We start from the raw sequence: 20,718 nt of genomic DNA on the forward strand, positions 1-20,718 counted from the left end.
AAATGCTCATGAAAAGTAGAACTAAAAGATAAGTTTATTTTGGTGCAAAAATCTTTGAATTTCATGCCTACAAAGGGTCATTAAAAATTCATGAAAAGTATGTGAATGTGATGAAAGGGTTTACAAAATATTTTTCAGTGAAATAAACATGTTAAACCCATTTTCTATGAACTCTTTGAAGTACTCTCATATGTTCAATTTTTGTCAATTTTTAATAATATATTTATTATTTATTCATTTTTTTCTTTTTTTATCTTTTATTTAATGAATATAAATTTCCAAAGTACAGCTTATGGATTACAATGGCTTCCCCCCCCATAACTTCCCTCCCACCCACAACCCTCCCCTTTCCCACTCGCTCAATTTTTTAAAATGAGTGAAATTCAAGATATGATGCAGCTTTTCAAATTTAAAATATGTTAAGGGCTCTAAAGTATATTCCTATAACAGGAAAGAACAAATGTGTAATGCAAATAAAGACCTAAAAGAGTCAAATCTGAGACACAATCATGTGAAAAATCATTACAATAGAAATGCTGTCACATACACATAGTTGAAATAAAGGAAACACAACAGAGCGAAAAAATACTTGAAATAATAATGGCTAAGAATATCTTAATGAAAAAAACAAACAGAAAACAGAAATAGTTACATGTTAATCCAAGTATATAAGTAATCACTTTAATCATCAATGGTCTAAATATAAATTGATACTACACTTGATCTTAGCCAAAAGGCCGAGAAGCGATCTCTCTAAATATAAATTGAAAGACAAATGTTACAGAATGATTTTTTTTTTGACAGGCAGAGTGGACAGTGAGAGAAAGAGACAGAGAGAAAGGTCTTCCTTTTGCCGTTGGTTCACCCTCCAATGGCCGCCATGGCTGGCGCGCTGCGGCCAGCGCATGGGCGCTGATCCAAAGGCAGGAGCCAGGTGCTTCTCCTGGTCTCCCATGGGGTGCAGGGCCCAAGGACTTGGACCATCCTCCACTGCAGAGAGCTGGCCTGGAAGAGGGGCAACTGGGACAGAATCCGGTGCCCCAACCAGGACTAGAACCCGGTGTGCCGGCGCCGCAAGGCAGAGGATTAGCCTAGTGAGCCACGGCGCCGGCCAGAATGATTTTTAAAAGCCTATGTTTCTGTTGCCTATGAGAAACCCACATAAAATAACACATAGAAATATTAAAATTAAAAAGAAAAAGATATACTGTACACACAAAACAAAACAAAATTGCATTAACTATATTAATTTCAGATAAGGTAGACTTCAGAATAAGGAATACTATCAGTGATGAAGGGAATTGCACAATGACAAAGAGATCTATTTTCTTAAAAGGTACAACTTTGATGTTTGAGTGACTAACAACAGGACAGTAAAATATGTGAGGGAAAAGTTCAAAGAACTAAAGTGAATTAGGTGTGCCTCCTCTTAAACTAGGAATCTTCCATAGTCCTTTATCAGAAACAGGAAGAATATCCTAAGGACCCTATTAAACTTAACAGCACTATCAACAGAGAGGATGTGATTGACATTGTATAGAATACTTTACGCCATGGGAGCAGAATACACATTGTTTTTAATTTCATATGGAACATTCACTAAGACAAACCACATCCCGGGTCATAAAGTAACTTAAAATATTTAAAAGAATGAGCAGGTATTTCCTGCAGCAGCTAAGGTGCTGCTTGGGGTGTCTCCACCCCCTAACAAAAGGCCTGGCTCCACTTCCTGCCAATGTGCAGCCTGGGGAGCCGCGGATGATGATTCAACAACTTGTGTCCCCACTACCGACGTGGGATTAAGTTCTGGGTTTCTGGCTTCAGCAGGGCTCAGCTCGACCTGTTTGAAAATTTGAGGAGTGAGCCAGGGAGTGAAATATTATCTCTCTATAGTTTGTTTCTCTGACTCTGTCTCTCTCTTTGTGAATTTAAAATGATAATAAATGTTTAAAAATTTAAAGTAGGAAAAAAGAAAACCATTTAAAATTACAGAATTGGGGAGCCGGCACCATGGCACAATAGGTTAATCCTCCACCTGCAGTGCCGGCATTCCAGTTGGGCACTGGTTCTAGTCCCGGCTGCTCCTCTTCCAATCCAGCTCTCTGCTATGGCCTGGGAAAGCAGTCCGTGATGGCTCAAGTCCTTAGGCCCCTGCACCCACATGGGAGACAGGGAAGAAGCACCTGACTCCTGGCTTCGGATCTGTGCAGCTCTGGTCATTGCGGCCATTGGGGAGTGAACCAGCGGGCGGAAGACCTTTCTCTTTGTCTCTCCTTCTCACTGTCTGTAACTCTACTTCTCAAATAAATAAATATTTTTTAAAAAGAGCAGAATTGACATAATATAGGCTTACAGATCATAATAAAAATTAAACTAGTGAATAAAGTATCAACTATGAGCATGAAATTAACATAAATATCAAAGATAGATTATAGATTCTAAAATACTGGAGATTAAATGACAGCCTTCTAAATAATATATGGGTCAAGGGAGAAGACTTTGAAGAACATTTTAAAAATATTTCCAACTAAATGAAGTTGAAAGTATTATTTATCAAAAATGTTGGATGCAACAAAGTCAATATTTGTAGGCAAATCTGTAAAATAGAATGACATACTAACAAAGAAAAATATCTAAAATCTATAAGCCCTCATTTTACTATTCTAAAGAAAGCAAGATGAGAAAATTAATGCTAACATTAAGACATTAAGGAAGAAGTAAACACAATTGTGGATAAGAGAATCCATAGAGTAAAACTCTAGGAATTTTAAAAATAATAAAATATCAAAATTGAAAAACAATAAAATATCAAAATGCACAGTTACATTGAATAGAATAAAAAAGAATAGAATAAAAATAATGAAACAGCTGAAAAAGTGAGAAAACAAAACTAAAAAGTTAAAAGATAGATGACAAAATATGAATATCAGAAGCAAAAAGACGGGCTGATAATGTAGCATAAGAGGTTAAACTGCCATTTGCCTTACTGAATCTCACATCAGAGTGCCAGGTCAAGTCCTGGCTGCTCTGCTTGTTATCCAGCTCTCCTGGAGCAGCATCAGAAGATGGGAAAATACTTGGGCCTCTGCCACCCACACTGGAGAGCAGGGTAGAGTTCCCAGCCCTGTCAGCTACAGATAGAGAGTGAACCAGCCGATGGAGGACTCTCTCTCTCTCTCTTTCTCTCTCTCTCTCTCCCTCTCTCTCAATCTTTGTCACTCTGCTCCTCGAAAACAAATATAGGTAGAGATGATAGAGATAGATAGATAGATAGATAGATAGGAATGCTGAAAAATAAAAGAAACAAAAGTGTCATCACAACTGATCCCATGGTTCACAACAAGTAGCTAGAAATAATTATGAACAAGTATCTGCTCACAAACGTGACAACATAAATGAAAACAAACAGTTCCTAAAAGGAAATCTCCAAAAGCTCATACAAGAGTAATCTGAAGCAAATGATATCTATTTAAGAAAGTGATCAGTACTTTATAACACTTCTCTCATCATGCCATCCATGATTGTACTGGAAATCCTATCTATTACAATAAGGCAAATGGGAAAATTAAAGATATACAGATTGGGAAGGAATGTGAAAACTATTATGTTTCACAGATGGCATGATTATCTTTGTGGAAAAATATCAAAAATGAGCAAAACTCCCTGCTACATCGATAAGCAATTACAAGAAAGTTACAGGATATAATGTTGATAGAATTGAACTTTTTTCATTTAGTGGAGCAATAAGCCTGACTATAAAGTAAATTAAAAATGTTAACACAAAATTTAAAAAAGAAAGAAGAAATTAAATGTGAGAGGGAAGTATTATCATATTCTTAGAATTGTACTTATGAAGTACATGGAATCTATTATCTTTAAATTAATAAAAATGTTAATAATAATAAGAATCAATTGTTTCTAAATAAATATCAGTGATGAACAATTAGAATTTGCAATTAAAAACTACAATGCTATTTAAAATTGAACAAAAAATGAAATAATTAGACAAAAATCTAGTAAGATAAGAGCTCAATATTTATGCAGATAACTATAAAATTTTGATAAATGAATTGAAGAAGCAGAGAGGTATGCCATGTACATAGATTAGAAAACTAAACATTGTTAAGATGATACCCAACTTCATCTTTGGATTCAGTGCAATCCCAAACAAAAATCACAAGATATTGTATGAATATCAACAAGTGAACTTTACAGTGTGCATGAAAAAACAAAATACCAAAATAGCTAAAACAATATTAAAGATGAATAACAGGGACCTGTGATGTGGCACAGTGAGTTAAAGTGTCATTTTTGATGCCTGCATTCTGTATCAGAGTGTCACGCCTTCCAGTCCAACTTTCTGCTAATTCACTCTGGAAGGCAGCGGATGATGGTCCAAGCACTTGGCTAATGGCCATCCATGTGGGAGACCTGTTTGGAGTTTCATGCTTCAGTCTTAATCCTGGCCCAGCCCTAGTTGATGTGACCACTGGAGGAGTGAGCCAGCAGATGGAAGATCTGTCTCTGTCTTTCTCTTTTTATTCCTTTCTCTCCCTCTCCCTCTCCCTCTCTCTTAGTATGTCTCTCTCTCACCCTGCCTTTTAAATATTTTTTAAAAGGATGAGTTACAAAGATGTATAATTTATGCTACTTGGCTTCATGACTTACTAAAGAGCTAATGTTAGATAAAGAGTAGACACATAGATGAGTAGAACGAAGAGCCAAGAAATAGGAAATGCAAATTAAAAGAGTAACAAGATAAAATTACACAACTAGTAGAAAGACTGAAATCTTAAAAAAAAGAAAAAAACTGATTGAAAAATATTTCCACATACAGAACTGCACTCAATTATTTATAGCAACTTTTCTTCTGATTGTTTCAAACTGGAAGCAACCAAGATGCTGTTCAAATAAGTGGGTACACTGATACAAGGAAATATGATTCGATGATAGACAAATGAACAGTTAAGCTTAAACAGACAGGGAGGAATGTTAAATACATATTATTGAAGAATAATTAAGCAGAAATTCTTACAATATTTATTTACTTATTAATTTAAAGGTATGGTTACAGAGAGAGGAAGAGGCAGAGAAAAAAAGAGATCTTCCATTTGCTTGTTCGTAGTTCACTTCCCAGATGGCTGCAACGGCCAGGACTGGGCCAGACTGAAGCCAGAAGCCAGAAACTCCATCTGGGTATCCCACATGCATGATAGGAGCTCAAGCACTTAAGCCATACTCTGCTGCTTTCCCAGACACATAGCTGGGAGCTGGAAAGGAAGTGGAGTAGGTGGGACTCGAACCAGAGCTCCAATGTGGGATATTGTTGTTGCAGACAGCAATATTGTTCACTGTGCTGCAATGCCAGCTCTAGAAGTCAATCTTAAAAAGCTATATATACTGTATGACTCCAATCATTTAATGTTCTGGAAAAGAAAAAAAAAACTACAGAGTAAATAAAATTGGTAAATTCTAGAGTTTTGTATTTATTTATTTATTTAAGAAGCAGAGATACAGAGAGGTAGAGGCAAAGAAAGAGAGAGAGAGAGAGAGAGAGAGAGAGAGAGAGAGGTCTTCCATCTACTGGTTCACTCCAAATGGCCGCAATGGCTGGATCTGCACCTATCCGAAGCCAGGAGCCTGGAGCTTCTTTCAGGTCTCCCATGTGGTTGCAGGGGCTCAAGGACTTGGGCCATCTTCTACTGCTTTCCTAGGCCATAGCAGAGAGCTTGATTGGTAGTGAAGCAACTGGGACTCGAGCCCCATGTCCTTATGGAATGGTGGCAAGGCAGGTAGCGGCTTTACGTGCTTCGCCACAGCATCCGTCCCTCTAGGAGTTTTGAAGATAGTGATAGTGAAGATACCTGAAATCCATGTATGATACTGTAACAGTAGATACATGATTTGATACAGTGGTCCAAATTCACAAAGAATGGAGCTGAGTGTAAACTATGCACTTTAGTTAATCTTAATGCAATCGCTCATTAATTACAATAAATATCTTTCACTAATCCAGGTTGTTAATATCAGAGGAAAATATACAGCACAAGAGAGAATGTCGGAACTTTTTATAACCTATGCTCAATTTTTCTCTAAATCTAAAATGATTCTAAGAACAAAGCTCTATTTTTTTTAACTTGCTCCTTTGAGGAGAATGTCAGGAGAACAAAGCAAAGCTAACCAGATAACAGTGCTCTTTTCCTTCCTTCCATTGCATGTGGCTTATGGCCACATTGCCCTTAAAAACCACCTGTGGCTGTTTCATGTCAATTCTCTTCTGTGTCGGTGGAATAACAGCCCCCTTGTTTTTCACTCCATAAAGCAGCATATCTCATTTTGAGTGATTTTCTACTTCATTACTCCACTTCATGTGACCACAAAAATCACAATCTATTTGCTACCAGCTTATGAATTTATCAATCTCTTCTCACTAGCGCTTAAGCTCCCTGTCACACTGTGTTTTCTCTGCTCCCTTTCCCAGTGAAGACATGGGATATGTCTAATGACTCAATGAACCTTCCCAGATAAACTTGTTCAGTGTAGGAGGAGAGAAGAAAGAGAATGCCAATAAGATACCATAAGGTCTGACTCCATGATGCATGTGCTGGTAAGAAAGTGCTACATACAAATACTTCCCATGCAATGTATTTGTCTTAAAAAAATGAATCTTGATGTGAATGGAAGGGGAGAGGGAGCGGAAAAGGGGAGGGTTGCGGGTGGGAGGGAAGTTATGGGGGGGGGGGGGCATTGTAATCCATAAGCTGTACTTTGGAAATTTATATTCATTAAATAAAAGTTTAAAAAAAATTGTATTAAATTGCAAAAACATCTGAACCATTGAGGCTTGTGAATTCCTTAAATTTATTTTCAAACATGCATTCGTTCATCATTAACTTTAAATTTAGGTCTTCTTATATCTGCTTGCCTTATCACATCTCTCAGTTATCAGCATTTTCCAAGTTGTTCCATGCAAAAATTAAGAAGTTGTTAATATCAATTTCTTACCTATACGTTTTTAAAGTGGATGATTTGGTCAAGCAAATTAAAAATGAGTCTTTTTGCTTAAGTTAAATCAAAAAGAATTTTTATCAGAGTTCTTAGAGCCTTTATGTATTCTGATTCATCAACGAAAGAAAATATATACAGACTTTTCAAACATATTGATTAGGACCTTTTAAAAAGTCTGTCCTGTTTCTTTTTGGAAACTTTGCCTGGGATATCTAACAGAATTTTCAACTGTATCTACCAATGAGCACATCATCACGTCACCCACCTTGCCCCACCAGCAACCACCACCACTATAGTCTTCCCCATCTTGGGGTGAGGGGTCAGCTGCTCTCCACTTCTTGGAGCTGTTCACAACTTCTCACTATCTATCATATCTAATAACTTTATATCTAATGAGTAAGAAACACTTTAGGATTCTACTTTTAAAGTATGCATACAAGCTAAGCGCTTGTTCCCGCTGCCCTGCTCACAAGAGTCATCACAGTGCTCACCTGGATTATTTACTGCTCTCTTAGGACTGGAGTTTTCCCACTAAAATCAATTCCTCCTGCATGTGCCAGAATGAATTTTAGAAAACATTTGGGCCTATGTCATCCCTCAGTTCAAACTCAGCAATTATGCCCAATTATTTCTAGCAAAAGTTAAAAGCCAAGGAGAAGAGGATGCCTACATCTCTAAGATGGCCTATATCTCTTCAAGTACGGCCCTTCCAGTACCCTCCCCATTAAATCTCTGACCTGTTTGCATCCTTCCCCCTCTGCACATTCCTTTCACCCATGCCAGATCCATTGCCATGTCTCAAACCTGTCAATCATTATATCACTTTCAGGTCCTGGTGGGACTGTCCCCTGAACATAAGATATGTTCCCAAAATATAAGATATGCATCATCACCATGGTTAGCCTTTTCATCACTTTCTTAATTTATTTTGGTTTAAATTATTGCTATAAATGGCCATACTATCCATTCTGTTTTAAATTGTAGCATTCATCTGCTCCCATTAAAGGTTTCCAGTCCTTCCAATTCCATAGCACTGATCAACTCTTTTTTTTTTTGTCTCTAACATATAACATGATTTAATATATTGCTTATCTTGTTATTAATTCCAGCAGAGTTTGTTTTCTGTGTTTGCTGAATGTAAGCTCCAGATGGCAGAATTATTTCTGTGTTTTCATTATTGATGTGATCCAGCACCTACTAGAGTAGCTGGCACAGCTTCTAGGTTTCCTATAAATGTGTGCAATGAAGGAATTACCAGGGATAGAGTTTTTCTCAGAATTTCTATCAGAAGCTGTGTTATTTATAAGCTCTTTTTGAGTCTTGTTGGATTAAGTATTTTTATAAAGTTCTTAATGTAGTACTAAAAATTCTGAAATCTGCATTTATTTTCCTTGTAACACCATATGACAACCTAATGATTATTGCAAATGTATTCTAAATTGTTCTAAACTTCAACATGAGCAATTTTCCATATTGATTAAAATTTGATCTTTCTCCAAGAATTTGAAATAATAATGTCTAATTTGTCCTTTAAAAATATGTAGACTCACACGTTTCATGGTGTATTTGACATTTAGTATATATAATCAGTGCAGCAGTCTCAGTTAAAGGCCTTTTTCTTTGTGTCTTGTCTTGGATCTCAAAGTCTACAGGATAGTCAGTTGAGAGGGAAAGCGAGCAGAAAGTAAAGGAGAGAGAGGAAAAAAAAAAAAAAAAAACAGGCCAGAACTGCCAAGCAGGAATTGGCATCCACAGGAAGAACAGAGAGGAGTATCTGTCTGAACCAGGGCTGTTGTTATGAAACTGAGTAGACACATCTGACCCAGGTATCAAAACATCTGGAGGAGAATTCAGAAAGATGATGTATATGAAATATACAATAGCTTTTGCTTCACTTCTACTACTTAATTCACAAGATAACCCTTGTGGCCCAGCCTAACCAGAAACACACAGAAAAGAGAATCCTGGGAAATGGAGTGCAGAATGAGCAAAACTTGAGAAAACCTCAATGGTATGCAGTTATTACAAGATGGAACATATTATAAGGGTTTCAGTCCATTGGGGCTACTACAAAAGAATACCTTAGGCTAGCTGGTTTATACTTAGCGGACTTTTATTTCCTATAGTTCTGGGGACTGAGAAGTTCAAGTGTAAGACTTCAGTAGATTTGGTGCCAGCTTGGGCTGCTTTCTGCCTTCTAGCTGTGTCCTCATATCATGGAAGGAGCAAGGGAAATCCTTAGGGCCTCTTTTATAAGGGGATTAATCTCATTCTTGAGAGTCCCACAGTCATAATATAATTGCCTCCCAATCTTTTGGGTTTCAGATTTCAACAAATGAGTGTTGTGGGGACACAGATATCCAGACCATGGCACTAAGTATGCATATTCTATAACGTAACTTAAACTGAAGCATCTCCCCCAGGGAGTCTTAGGTATAGAAATAAACTGTAATACAAAAAATAGTGGCTCAAATCCAAAAAGCTCAGTTGAACCACTTTGATAAAAGAAAATTTAATTTTTAGCCTGCTGATTTAGTTCTTTGAAAGCAAGTTGCTATTAAAAACCCATGAGTGTATAAAATAAACTCTTGTATTTATAATCAGCAACAAAAACATCTCAAAAATCTAGAGCTGATTAAAATATCCTTGCTATTCATTATCAGAAAGTCTTATAAACCTTCAGACTTTACACAGATGCCAAAAGAAAATACTCTTGAGTAATTTTATAAAGAAGTGAGGAAAGATAACCACCATGAATTTGAATATAAACATAAAACATTTCTGAGTAAACATGAGAAATATGGAACATTAAAATGAAAAGTTATACTGTTTGTAGTTCTTCAGTAAATGTCACTATCATTATTCTTACACTGCTTGTTGGCATGATAATGGATCTTCAAGGAAAGGGTTAGGAGGAAATACCAAAAACTGACATATTTTAAATAATACTTCTCATTTCTCATATGCTTCTGTAATCTTTTTCCTTAATCTTGTTTGGTAGGGCTGTTGTTATTCCATTTCATCATCCAACCTCAAAGCGTCGATAGTTGATTTGAATTTGGTACATACTATCTCATGTTCTCCCTAGGACAAAATAACTGGGCTCATCTATTTCTCTGACTCTGACTGAGTGTTTCTAAGTGGCAATAACAGAGGCAGCAAGAGCATATTTAGAGTAACTTTCATCATATTCCAACTACACCCAAAGGCACTGCAAACAGCTGAGAAGTGATTGGCTCATAACTCATACCACATGGCTGTGACTTCCCCGAGTCTTTAATGGAACTCTGTCCTCACCAGATGCCAGGGCTGGAGCTGTTCCCTTGTTTAGCTCTTTGCTTTCTCTTTGACACTCAGAATGAATATGTGCTAAGCCTACAGATTCTATGTTGTCTATCTATGCACACACAATTCATCCAAAGTACATATCTATCTGCTATTATGTATCATAGACCATGCAAAATACTTAAGATACTGTTCTGGGCCAGCGCCATGGCTCACTTGGTTAATCCTCCACCTGTGGCGCTGGCACCCCAGGTTCTAGTTCCAATTGGGGCACCAGGTACTAGTCCTGGTTCCTCCTCTTCCAGTCCAGCTCTCTGCTGTGGCCCGGGAGTGCAGTGGAGGATGGCCCAAGTGCTTGGGCCCTGCATCCCATGGGAGACCAGGAGGAAGCACCCGGCTCCTGGCTTCAGATCTGCTCAGCGTTGGCCATGGCGGCCATTAGGGGAGTGAACCAATGGAAGGAAGACCTTTCTCTCTCTCTCTCTCTCTCACTGTCTATAACTCTACCTGTTAAATAATAATAATAATAATAAAAAAGATACTGTTCTGAATGAAGTCTGGCCTCTTCCTACATTGGGCTTACAGGATGGAGTAACCCTGGCTTCCATCTCTTACACTCAGCTGTTTTAAAGACTTCACAGACTTCTGTTCCACCTACCTGGAGATTTTGACAATCACCATAGAAATCCTCTGCACTACAACCATAATACATCTTCAGTTTTTAATACACATACTTCTCTGAAGATCCATCAAGATGACAAGTGTTCTTAATTTCATAGAAAAAAAGTCCAAATTTTATGTTTCATTTTTAGTATTTGTTGTTGTTGTTGTTGTTCTAGTACTAGTGGTTGAACTCTGTAATTAACACACAATTATTCTTAGGTGTTTAAATTTTAACTGAAAAGTGATCCCTGTTAAATTTCAGAGTGGAAAAAGAGAGGGAGGAGATGTACAATTTGGGACATGCTCAATCAGACTTCCCTCAAATGGTGGAGTTAGAAATGTGCCAGGGGATTCCAACACAATCCCATCAAGGTGGCATGTACCAATGCCATCTCACTAGTCCAAGTGATCAATTTCAGCTCACAATTGATGGCTCTGATAGGTCTAAGAGTCAAAGGGATCACACAAACAAGACAAGTGTCTGTTAATACTAACTAATAGAATCAAAAAGGGAGAGAAGGATCATTTGTCATTATTTTTTAATCTATGATAAGACTAAAACTGCTCACATTGGCTTGCCTGTTTTATCTCTGTTCACTTCAGTGAAACACATTTAGTAACTTTTAACAACTTACAGAAACATGAGAGTCATAACCTGGCATTCAAAGCCTTCTAAAATATGACTTTTTCCTGACAACACCATTACAGTTAGCTGTTGATTTGGAACACAAAGGCTCATTGTATCTTGCCATGTCATATTTTCTTGTTCTGATATCCTTGTTCATGTTATTTCTGTCCTCATGAATTTGTACCTGCTTCTAATTTATGTTTATAGAAATTGTTTCATCTTTAAACATTATTACAAAAGGTCTGTGCTCCATGAAGTTTAACAGAAAGCAGTCCCATGTTTCCCTTATTTAAAAATATTAGTACATACATTTCTTTTATGCAATTTACTACTTACACTTTCCTTTTTGTAATTTATCTTAGAACTCAATCCTTTGTATGAGTCTTATTTTCTTACTACCTTACAGGAACCTTGAAGGCAAAATCTATGCATCTTTAATCCTTCTTTCCTATTGAAATTCTGTTTTGTCTAATTCAAGCTATAACAGGTCAGGTACTAAAAGTTTACATACACGTACACTCACATATTTATAATACGAGATATTCATAGACATGAGTATGATTCTTTGAAGTCACCATGGAGAATGTTCAAATGTAATTTTTAAGTTCATTTTAGACTGGCATACAGTTCTAACAATGAATATAGATTGGGGCCAGCTCTGTGGCATAGTGGGTAAAGCCGCCGTCTGCAGTGCTGGCATCCCAAATGGGCACTATTTCAAGTCCTGGCTGCTCCACTTCTGATCCAGCTCTCTGCTATAACCTGGGAAAGCAGTAGAAGATAGCCCAAGTCCTTTGGTCCCTGAACCAGCATGGGAAGACCTGGAGGAAGCTCCTGGCTCCTGGCTTCAGATCAGCCCAGCTCTGGCCGTTGCAGCCATCTGGGGAGTGAACCAGCAGATGGAAGACCTCTCTCTCTCTCTGCCTCTCCTTCTCTCTCTGCATAACTCTTTCAAATAATTAAATAAATCTTTTTAAAAAATGAACATAGAGATATCCAGTACAGCTTTAAAAATATCTCCCAGTCGTAACACCTTAGAAAATTAGTACAACACTACCAGAATTATAACATTGAGATAAGTCATCAAATTTGTTCAAAGTTCATTAATTATGCTTGTGCTAATTTGCATATCTGTGTGGTTTTTAATATACAATAATGTCACATGTGGAAATTCATGTATCCACAGCTGAATTCAAAGTGGTATAGTTTTCTAATACACAAGGATGTGTCCTGTACCCTTTTACAACAACTCCCATCCCACAATTCTTTTCTAATAATAGATGGAAGTGATATTCTCAATTTCCATAATCTTGTCAATTTAAAAATTTATAATTGAAAGGGAATTATGCAAAAAACAACTTGTAGAGAGAGGCAATTTTTTTTTTTTTACTTACCAAGGTTCTTTGAGAGTCATTGATTACAATATGAATTTCATTAATCTATTCCCTCCATTGTGGACTAGCACCATGGTCTGGTACCACCATGGACGCTTTAACACATCACTCACCAAAGGACATGTTGATTATTTCCCATCTTCAATGGTCACAAATAAAGAAATTTGCCATGTAATCTTTGTAGAAATTTTTGTGTGGCCATAACTTTTCATTTCTTTGGGATAAATACCCAAGAGTGTAACTTGTGAATTGTATGAATTATATGTTGCGATTTATAAGAAAATGTGAAAGTGTTTTGCACAATGACTATATCATATAACATTTGCATCAGCAACATTGAAGGACTCTGACTTTTCTGCATCCTCACCAGCATTTGATCCTTACTACTAATTTTTTAAAATATTAATTTATTTATTTGAAAGGCAGAATTCCAGAGAGAGAGGGAGCGACAGAAAGAAATCTTCCATTTTCTGCTTCCTTCCCCAGATGGCAGCAAAAGCCGGGGTTATGCCTGGAGCTTCTTCCAGGTCTCCCACTTGAGTGTAGATCATCTTTTGCTGTTTTCCAGGTGCATTAGAAGGGAACTGGATCAGAAGTGCAGCAGCTGGGTCTCAGACTGGCACCAATATGGGATGCTGACGTCACGGGTGGAGTCTTAACCAACCATGCCCAACGACAGCCTCTGCCATTATCTTTTTTTAAATCATAGTCATTCTGATACTTATGTAGTGATATGTCATCATGGTTATGATTTCTATTTCTCTAATGATTCATGAGATTGAAGACTTTCTTATGCATTTACTTGTTATTTATGCTTTTGGATCAAGTGTCTGCATTTTTACACTCATTTCATAGCAAATTTGTTTTTAGCTGTGTTATATGAGAGTTCTTCACGCATTCTAGATATATTATTCCATGTCAAGTATTTGCTTTGCACCTGTAGTTTGTATTTCCATACTTTTAGCAGGAATTTTAAAATTTTATGAGGCTCAATTCTGATTCGTCCTTTTTTATAAGTCATGCTTTGGATGTTTGATCATGGTGTCTTCCCCTGCCAGGTAAGTATCATGCTTTGGATGTTAAGACTGGACATTCTTACTCCATTCTAGATGTCAAAATGAATGATATTCAAAATGTTCATTGAAAATGCCTATAATGCAAAAATCTATAAAGTATTTCAAGATTGTTGCACGAAAAACAAGCATAGTTTAGCTCAATTTGTCAATAAATTTTTGAGTCTCCCTTATGTATTCATATTTGTTCTTTTTTCTGTTGTTTATAATTTCAATTTTTATGTTTAAATATGGTTCATGCTAAATATGTTACATTAATTTTGTATCACATGGGAAGTTTGGCTCTTTTTTTTTTTTTTGCTTATGAATGTCAACCGATGAAATATCATTTAGTGAAAGGCTATCTGGCCTCCTGTGACTTGCTTTTGATGCTCTAAAAATTAGATGAGCATACATACGTGTGTTTACTGGGTTCTCTATTGTCTCATGTTCCGTTAGCCTGTGTATTTCTTCCTATGCTGATACTGTGGATATTGTGTTGTGATTTCTGTGATTAAATATGAACCCCATATACGGAGTAGAGAGATTCTTCCCACTGTTTTTCTCCAAGATTGTTTCATTATTTTATCGTAATCTCATGGATGTCTATTAAAAATTACAGGATAAGAAATTGGCATACTGTTTAAGCGCTCATTTGAGATAGTTGTTTCCCATATTTGAGTGTTTGTATTTGCATGCTGGCTCTCTCTACTTATGATTCCAGATTCCTTCTAACATGTATCCTGAGATACAGCAGGTGATGGCCCACGTGAGAGATCCAGATTTAATTCTGAACTCCTGGTTTTTGGAGGGGATCAGTCCTGGTTGAAAATTAGGGAATGAACCAGTAGACGGTTGGTCTTTGTCTTTTTACATTGCTGCCTTTCAAATACATAAAATAAATACAAAGAACAACTTCTTGAATTTTATAGGTATGATATTAAATCTATAAATCTATTTGGTGGAAATTTGGAATCTTTCCTATATTTAATCTTCCATGGTTCATGGATACATTAATATGTGAACATGTCATATTTTTCCATTTATTTAAATGTTCCAGATCCTACTTTAGTCAGATTTTCTCATTTTCTTGTAACATATTTTCTTAAAATATTACCAAAGTGTTTCAATTTCTTTGGAAAATATTTGTTTATATTTTGTTTTAAACTTCTGCTTTTTCATCTTTATTGTTATTATATAAACAGGCAAATAAATTTTCCATGTTGTTCTTATTTCAGTTAACCTTGCTATACTCGTTTTTAATACTTTTAGATTTATTTATTTGAAAGATTTACAAAGAGAGAGAGAGAGGAGGGAGAGAGAGAGGGAGAGAGAGGTCTTTCAACCACTGGTTCACTCCCTAAATGGCCACAGCAGCCAGAGCTGAGCTGATTCGAAGCCTGGGGCTAGAAGCTTCTTCCAGGTCTCCCATGCAGGTGCAGGGACCCAAGGATTTGGGTCATCCTCTGTTGTTTTCCCAGGCACATTAGCAGGGAGGTGTTATCTGAAGTGGAGCAGCGGGACTTCATCCAGTGCCCATATGGGATGTTGGCACTGCAGGCAGGGATTTTAATCTGCTGTGCCACAGCACCTACTCTAAACTCATTTTTATTTCTAGATTTTTTTGTTTTGCAGATTATTTTGTATCTGTATCATAGCCAAATCATGTTATTGGCAGATAGGAACAGTTTTATTTCTTTCTTTGCCTATGACATTACCTTCAAGTACTATGTTGAATAAGAGTGCTGGCTGTGGACAACATTGCATGTTTCTATAATCTTTGGTGTGAAGCTTTCAATCTATCACTGAATATGTCAGCACTGTGGCCTCCTCCCCTCTCCATTTTTATTTGGTAGATGCTCTCTATCAAGTTGTGTTAGTTTCCTTTAATTTCTTGAATTGTTGAGAGGTTTGTTAAATTTCATGAAATACATTTTTGCATTTAATGAGATAACCATATGCTTTCATTATTTAGCATATTAGTATGGCATATTTTATAAATTGATTTTCAAACATTTGAGATACCTTTCTGCCTTCATACAGGAACTTAATATTTGATGGTTTAATCATTTTACATTTGTAAGGGGTAATATATAAGTATTCTTGGGAAATTATCCTGTTGAGCCTAAAATTAAATTTCAATAGAAATGGTGAAAGTAGATACTCTAATATTGTTCCAGAACTAACCATGAAAACGCTTAGTCTTAAATTATTAATAATTCTGCAAGATGTAGATTTTTCATAAATAAATTTTATCAAGTTAAGTAGGTTCTATTTCTGAGTACTTCTAGTCATCATAAAATAGCATTATATTTTGTCAAATGCTTTTCCATAGCTGCTGAAATAACTATGTTTTATTGATTCTGGTATAGTATATCACACTGACTGAGCTTTGAATGGCAAACCAGCTTTTCTCTCCAATGCTAGATGCCATTGTATTGTCATGTGCAATGCCCTAATTTGCTGGGTTTGGTATTCTAGTTTTTTTTTTTTTTTAATGTTGCATTTACATTCACAAAAGATTATTAGGTATTTGCTTATTTCTCTTATGATGTCATTTTGTGCTTCTGATTCCATGGTAGTATTGAACTGACAATAAAAGTTGAGAACTAGTCAGTCTTTTATAATTGTTTTAGATTCATATGTGAAAAAAAATGACATTAATTATTTAACATTCATAGGCCTAATGTATATTTTATATTTCTTAATCAGTACTTTTAATATCTTGTTACTAGGAATTTATTCAAATTTTAAGTTACGTAATTTGTTGTCATGTAGCTGTTGATATTAGATTTCTTTGTATTTCTGTGAATTCAGTAGACTTGCCCCCTTTTTATTCCTAATGTTAGCAAATTTAGCATGCCTTTCTTTTTTTATGATTTTTTTTTTAATTTGAGATCCAGAGTACAGACAGAGAGATGTAAAGGCATCCACTGGTTCACTCCCTAAATGGCCACAACAGCCTAAGCTTTGGGCCATCTTCCGCTTTCTCAGGCCATTAGCAAGGAGTTGCATAAGAAGTGGAGCAGCTGGGTCTCCAACCAGCACCCATATGGGATGGATACTGGCTTGGCTGGCCGATGGTTAACCTACTATGCCACAGCGTGGGCTCGCTCCTTCCTTCTTTCCCTCCTTCCTTCCTTCCTTCCTTCTTTTCTCTCTTTCCTTTCTTTCTTAGTCAATCTAAAAGCTTTACAGTATGAGCTTCAAATGTTTCCGCTTTATTATATAAGCATTTGCAGCTTTTTTTCTTATCTCTATACTGTTTTCTCATTTATATTTAGAAATGATTATTTGCTTTTCATATATTTGTGATTTCTGCAAATATCTTCTCTATTTTTCCCAATTTCCATTCATTGCATTCAAAGAAGTAATTTATGTCATTTCAATTTTACATTTATTGAAGCTTGTTTTATTGCTTAACATATGAGCTCTTCTACAGATGTTCTATGCATGCTTCAATGCACATTTTGCAATCACTGGGTGAAATATTCTACATGTGTCTGTAAATTTATATGTGGATTTATGTTGTTTGTCTTCTATTTCACTGTGCTCCTTCTGTCTGTTCTGCCCAGTATTAAAAGTGAAGTATTGCAGTCTTCAGCCACTATTGTTGAATTGCCCATTTCCTCATTCAAATCTTTCAGCTTTCCTTCCTTTTTCCCTATTATGGTGAATATTTTTATAATTATTTTTAACAAATTATAAAATAATTTTAAAATAAACTTATTTTTGCTGTAATCATTTTTAAATATTATAGTCTACTTTGCGTACTATAAGTATAGCTATAGGGGCTCTTTTAAGCTTTTGTTCACCTAATATTGTTCCTGTCAGTTTAGCTTAAATGCAAACATATATCTCTGAATTTAAGCTGTGTCTCCTAGAGAATGCATATACTTAATATTTCATTTTAATTATTTTCTTTTTAAAATTTTTAATTTTTAGTTTTTAGCAGATTCAATGTGATACGTAGATACTAGTCTAAGAACATAAAAATGTATTTTCTGAAGATGTATTTTTCTATTTGGAAGGCAGAGGGATAAAATGGAGAAACAAAGAGAAAAATTTTTTGCCTGCTGGTTTACTTCCCAAATGGTTACAACAGCTGGTGCTGATTCAGATGGAAGCCAGCAGCCCAGAACTCCATTCTGGTCTCCAGTGCGAATGGCAGAGGCCTATGCATATGAACCATCTTCCATTGCTCTTTCAGGACATTAGCCTGGAGCTTTCTGGAAGTGGAGCAATGGATACTCAAACAGACTTTGCAAAATGGGATGTTAGAAGTGGCAGGTTTACTTGCTGTGCCACAGCGTGGACCCAATATTTCATTTTAATGTAGAATCACTTGTCTCTGTTTTGATTGGATTGCTTAATCTATTATGGTCATCATTTATACGATTAGATTAACATCTGCTATTTTGCTTTTCTTTATATGTTTTGCATGCATTTTGCATTCTCTTCTCATTTTGTTCCATTTATTTACATTAAATGCTTATTTTAAAAAGATTATTTTAGAGTAATTTAGGTTCAGAGCCAAATTGAAAGGAAGGTACAAAGATATCCCATACACCACCTGTCCAACACATATATAGCCTCCCCCAATTTCAGTACTCTGCATTAAAGAAGTACATTTGTTATAGCTGTTTATCTTACAGTGACAAATCATTGTCATTCATGACCCATGGTTTACATAAGGATTCACTCTTGGTGTTATTTATTCTATGGCTCAGGACATGTTTTCACCTTGTAATATCATGCAGAATATTTCACTGAAATAAAAATCCTCAGTGCTTTGACTATATGTCTCTCCATTCCTCCTAATCCTGAGAATCCAGTTATCATTTTACTATCTCCATGGTTTCACCATTTAAAAAAGTCATGTAGTTGCATCATACAGTGTGGAAGCCTTTTCAAATTGACTTGTCTTACCCAGCAATATATATTTAAAGTCTGTTCTAGCTTGTTCACTCATTTGGTTTTCACACTGAATAATACTCCATTGTATGGATGTATCGCACTTTGTCCATTCACTTACTGAAGAACATCCTGGTTGCTTTCAAATTTGGCAATGGTGAATAAGGCTGCCCCAAAGATCTGTGTGTAGGCTTGTGTGTGGACATAAATTTTCTACTCCTTTGGGCAAACACCAAGAAGCATGTTTGCTGATTCATATGGCAAGAGTTTGTTTAGTTTTGTAAGACTCCCAAATTGTCTTCAAGTGACTACCATTCTGCTTTCCATCAGCAATGAGTGAGAATACCTAGTGCTCCACCAATTTGCCGGCACTGATGCTGTCCAAATGTTCTGGAGTTTGGCTAAAGGTGTAAGACCACAGTGGTGTCTCAATGTTGTAATTTGTATTTCCATGAGGATGCAGAATGTAAAGCATCTGTTGATTTGCTTATTTATCTGTATACCATCTGTGGTGAGGGGTCTGCTAGGTCTCTCTTTTCATTTATGATGTTAATAATCTGTGTCTTCTATCTTTTCTTCTTGGTTAACCTAGGTTGAGGATTATTGATTTTGTTAATCTTTTCAAACAAATGGATTTTTGCTTTCTTGGTTTTTCTCTTTTGACTTTCTATTTACAATCTCACTTATTTCTGTTCTGATTCATATTTTTTTCTGTTCCTTTGAATTTAGTTTTCTCTTATTTTTATAGTTTTCTAAGGAAGAGACATAGATTACTGATTTGACCTTTCTTCTTTTCTAACATGTGCATTCGATGGTATGTATTTCTATGTAACTACCATTTTCACTGCATTACAACAGATTCTGATCAGCTGCATTTTCTTTTCATTTAGTTCAGAATACGTTTCTGTATCTCTTGAGGTTTATTTTCTGATGTATATGTTATTTTGAAATATATAGTTTGGCATTCTAGTACTAGGAGAATTTTCCAGCTGCCTTTCTGATATTGATTCCCATATTGTGAGCTGAGAGTATATGTGGTATAATTTCTACTCTTCCAAGTGTTTTAACTTTTGTTTTCTGGTCCAGAATGTGGCCAACTTAGTGAATTTCCCATGTGAGCTCAGTAAGCATGTGGTTTATGCTGTTTTGTGTAAGGTGTTCTGTAAAGTCAATTGTATCTCATTTAAAAAAAAAAAAAGTGCTTTTTGGAACAACTACATTTACAGATTTTTTTACAGATTTTTTATCTGTAAATTTTTAGAAATTTTCTATTTGCTGGACCTCTTCATTGCTTTTAGATCCATGATATCTCCAATTAAAATCCTGAATTGACTTAATATTCCTTGCAGTTTGTCAGTGTTAGTCCCATGTACTCTTATTTTACCACCTCCTTCTCATACTCACACAAGTTAAGATTGTTAGGCCCTATGGAAGAATTCTGCCATTCTAATCATGTCAGTCCTTTCTGAATTACTGATAAAATTCCTTGGTCTGAAGGCCATTTTGTTTGTCATCAATGTGTATATTCGATATGTCCTTACACTTTTTGTATTGTATGTTTCTCCATATCTTCACTTTTGATCACTATATATCTTCATATAGAAATTGAGTTTCTTATAGATACAAATAATTAGGATATTTCTAGCTATAAAATGACAGTTTCCACATTTTCATTCATGTATTGAGACCTCTGATAGGTAATGCTATATATATATATATATATTTATTTATTTATTTGCACTAATATCTCATGTTTTTACTATATTTCATTTAT

The 20,718-nt window shown here is 35.9% G+C and overlaps 1 pseudogene; it reads right to left on the reverse strand.

Moving 5' to 3' along the window:
* Positions 1-643: 643 nt before the first annotated feature.
* On the reverse strand, positions 644-749 carry LOC133759002 (U2 spliceosomal RNA; annotated as a pseudogene).
* Positions 750-20,718: the final 19,969 nt, after the last annotated feature.

The sequence above is a fragment of the Lepus europaeus genome, chromosome 4, assembly GCF_033115175.1.
Source record: "Lepus europaeus isolate LE1 chromosome 4, mLepTim1.pri, whole genome shotgun sequence".
Lineage (NCBI taxonomy): Eukaryota > Metazoa > Chordata > Mammalia > Lagomorpha > Leporidae > Lepus > Lepus europaeus.